The following is a 4,569-nucleotide window of genomic DNA, read 5'->3' as shown; positions in this document are numbered from 1 at the left end:
CTCACCAAGCACGAACGCAAATTCTGAAGGGAGGAGGCAGAGTGAGCCAGCAAGGGAGCAGGAATGCAGAGTGACTAACAGTATGCCACGGACTTATTATTATTAACATGTATTTATATAGCGCCAACATACTGCGTAGCACTGTAAAATAAATGTGATTATACAACTAAATCACATGAATTATATAGATAGAACATATGGAGTTACATACATCACAAGCAATACCGGTACAAAAAGCTGAGGAAGGCCCTATGCATAGGCATACACTCTAAAGGGAAGGGAGTAATACACAGGGTGTAGGAGTAGGCAAGATAGAATTAAGTGGGTGAGAAATGTGGTACTGTATGTGGTGTTGCATTTGGTAGTTAAGCAGAGTGAGGGTAGGCTTCTCGAAAGAAGTGCGTTTTAAGAGATTTCTTGAAAGCAGAAAGGTTGGGAGAAAGTCAGACAGACCGTGGGAGAGAGTTCCATAAGGAGGGGTGCAGCCCTTGCAAAGTCTTGAATGCGAGCATGTGAGGAGGTAATGAGAGAAGAGTTGAGTAGCAGGTCAGTAGAGGAGCGTAGTAAGTGGTTGGGTGAGTATATAGAGATGAGTTCAGAGATGTAGGGTGGGGCAGAGTTGTGAAGTGCTTTGAAAGTGTCATTAATTTGAATTTGATTCTGAAAGGTAAGGGAAGCCAGTGCAGGGATTGACAGAATGGCGAGGCAGAGGAGGAGCGGTTGCTGAGGTATATGAGCCTCGCAGCAGTGTTCATTATGGACTGGAGAGGTGACAGTCTCTGGAGGGGAAGGCCAATTAAAAGAGAGTTACAGTAGTCTAGACGTGATATGATGAGAGAGTGAATAAGAGTTTTGGCAGCATCTTGGGTGATAAATGATCGTATTTTGGATATGTTCCTTAGGTGGAAGTGACATGATTTAATAAGTGACTGGATATGAGGAGTGAATGACAGGGCAGAATCTAGGATAACCCCAAGGCACCGGGCCTGGGGAGAGGGGGTGATAGTGGAATTGTTAACTATGATGGATACTTCCGGGATGTTACTGGTGTTAGTTGGAGGAAAGAGAACCATTTCATTTTTAGAGAGGTTTCATTTAAAGTAGCGTTGCGACATACAGGTAGAGATAGTGGACAGGCAGGAGGAGACGCGAGTTAGGAGTTCTGGGTTGAGATCAGGAGATGAGAGATAGATCTGAGTATCATCAGCATAGAGGTGGTAGTGGAAACCATACGAGTTGATTCATTTGCCGAGGGAGGAAGTATAGAGGGAGAATAGTAATAGTCCCAGGACAGAGCCTTGAGGAACTCCAACAGAAAGAGGTAGGGGAGAAGATGATACTCCATTGTAGGAGACACTGAAGGAACGATTGGTGATGTAAGAAGAGAACCAGGACAGGGCTGTGCCACGAATGCCAAGCAAATGGAGGGAGTGGAGGAGGAGAGGGTGATCTACAGTGTCAAATGTGGCTGAGAGATCAAGCAGTATTAGCAGTGAGAAATGATTGTTGGCTTTAGCGGTTAAAAGGTCATTCGTTGTTCGAGTCAGGGCAGTTTCCGTGGAGTGTTGTGGCTTAAAACCAGATTGTAGGGGGTCCAGCAGGTTATTGTCAGAGAGGAATGAGGTCAGTCGGTTGTAGACTAGGCACTCAAGTAGTTTAGAGATGAAAGGTAGCAGAGAGATAGGTCGGAGGTTGTCAAGATTGGAGGGATCAAGAGAGGTTTTTTTCAGAATGGGGGTGACAAGAGCATGTTTTAGTTGAGAAGGAAACAGTCCAGTTGAGAGCAAAAGATTAAATAGGTGAGTTAAGGCTTTGATTAGACAAGGATTGGTATTGCAGAGAAGTTTTGAGGGAATTGGATAAGCGGGCAGGTGGTAAGGTGAGAAGAGGCCAAAAGTTTTGAGACTTCCTCATCAGTGACAGGGGTGAAGGAGCACAGAAGAGACTGGGGAGTGTGGAGGGAGGGTGGTGGAAGTCTAGGGGGTTGAGTAGTGTAATGTCCCTTATTTTTGAAGTGCTCAGCAATATCTTGAGCAGAGACAGATGTGCATGGAGGGGATGGAGAAGGGGAAAGGAGAGTGTTAAAGGTGGAGAAAAGTTGTGCTGGTTTTTTAGAAAGGGAGTTAATGAGTGAAGTAAAGTATGTTTGTTTGGCTTGGAAGAGGCTGGTGTTATAGGAGCGCAGGGCAGATTTGTAGCTCCAAAAGTCTGATTCTGAACGGGATTTGCGCCAGCGACGCTCAAGTGCACGTGAGTGTCTTTGGAGCGCTTTTGTATGAGCAGTATGCCAAGGTTGAAGTGGTTTGGGTCTAGAACGTTTAGTTTTTGTAGGAGCAAGCTCATTAAGGGCAGTGGTGAGAGTACTATAGTAGACAGAGGTAGCCACATTAGGACATGAGATGGCTGAGATATGAGAGTGAAGAGAGTCAAAGGAAGAAGAGAGATGTGACACGTCTACAGCTTGCAAGTCACGGTAAGTACGTGTTTGGGGAATAGCAGGGGGTGAGGAGGGAGTTAGCGAGAGTTGAAATGTGAGCATATTGTGATCAGAGAGGGGAAATGGTGAGTTAGTAAAATTGGTGGTTGAACAGAGTCTGGTAAATATGAGATCCAGAGCATTACCATTGGAGTGAAAGTCTGAGTCTGAGCTCAAAGATAAGCCTAGGGAGGAGGTTAGTGAAAGAAGTATAGAGACAGAAGAGTTGTTAATGTTGTTAACGGGTATATTAAAGTCACCTAATGATGGATGGGATGTTAGATGAAAGAAAGTAAGGAAGCCAGGCAGCAAAGTTGTCCAGAAATTGTGCAGTTGGTCCTGGTGGTCGATATATAACAGCAATGCAGAGTGAAACAGGAGAAAATAGCCTAATGCAGTGAGCGGGGAGAGAGAAGTAAACCTACCCCACCTCCAGGTCTGTTACCAGGTCTGGGAGTATGAGTAAGGTGTAGGCCCCCATAGGACAGGGCAGCAGGTGAGGCAGTGTCAGTAGGAGAAAGCCAGGTTTCAGTAAGTGCGAGAAGTTTAAAGGAATTCGCAATGAAATGGTCCTGTATAGCGGTGAGCTTGTTGCAGACAGATCTGGCATTCCAGAGAGCACAGGAAAGATTAACTGGGTTTTTGGGTATAGGAGTAAGAGTTCTGTACTGTTTGAATTTGCACCGGAAAGAAGGAGCTCGTGGCCGTGATATTACTGGGATGGGGTAAGGGCCAGGGTTTGGGTATATGTCCCCAGCTGCCAGCAATAGAAAGGAAAGATAGACTAAGTGAGAGCGGGATTTGAAAGTTCTTAGTTTGTATGAAAATGAGGAGTTTTGTGGAATAGCTAAACAGAGTACTTTATAAACGCCATGTGTGGAGAGGGAAGGAGAGGAGAGTAGAGAGGCAGACATTTGTATAGAACTGGGATTTGATGGAGGAGGTAGTGAAAAATGTTTTATGAAGCATGAGAGTGAAAGGAGGAGAAATGCAGGATGAAGCATGTTTGGAGTAAGAAGTTACAAACTGGCAGGTACAAACAAATCTGTGATCTTCTCATCCCAGCTGGTTCAAAGTTGATAGAAGATTGTCCGGTTCTTTTTGCCTTGTCAATGCCTTGTCCAACTGTCATTTCTAAGCACTTGTGAAATATTAGCACGTAGGAAAAATTAGCACTCATGCCATGCACCAGACAGGAGTGCCATCCCCAATACTGAGTCTGAATTTATATGTAGTTGATTGGGAAAACCATAGCCTAATTAATCAATTAATTAATTAAACAGCTAGCAAAGGGCAACATTTAACAGACACCAGATCCAGGTTTGGGGCTATAAAAATATCTCTTGTTCACTGAGGAATGGACACAGATGTGTGCTTGAGATATTTATCAAAGAATTAAGTAGAATAGGCCTGACAGACAAAAGTAATTGGGGTTAACAGATACACGTAGAATTACCAGAAGAAGGAGTTGCAATAGATATGTAGCAGTATATGTATATAGCAGTATATGGATATGCAGAATTACCAAAAGAAGGAGTTGCAATAGATATGTAGCAGTATATGGATATAGCAGTATATGGATATGCAGAATTACCAGAAGAAGGAGTTGCAATAGATATGTAGCAGTATATGGATATAGCAGTATATGGATATGCAGAATTGCCAGAAGAAGGAGTTGCAATAGATATGTATCAGTATATGGATATAACAGTATATGGATATGCAGAATTACCAGAATAAATAAGAAGGAGTTGCAATAGATAGACTTAACATTAACATTCACAGGACCAGAGTGCCATGGTCAGTGACCACACTGCTTTAAAGCACATTTGAAAGTAGGAAAGAGGCAGAAGAGAAAATGAGGCAAAGAAGACAAATAATTAAAATCTAAAACTATTTAAACTATGAAATGAACACCAATTAAAAAGCTGATGAAAATAAGACAATATATGGCTAAAGATTAATGAAAAAATTAAACTACCCCTTTAAATATCTAGTATAGGTAAATCTAAAAACAACTGGACTTGCTGAGTAATCAATGAAGACGTTTCACTACTCATCCGAGCAGCTTCTTCAGTTCAAGGAAAGACCCA

This window comes from Xenopus laevis, chromosome 4L, assembly GCF_017654675.1.
Source record: "Xenopus laevis strain J_2021 chromosome 4L, Xenopus_laevis_v10.1, whole genome shotgun sequence".
NCBI lineage: Eukaryota > Metazoa > Chordata > Amphibia > Anura > Pipidae > Xenopus > Xenopus laevis.
This window is presented reverse-complemented; position numbering follows the sequence as displayed.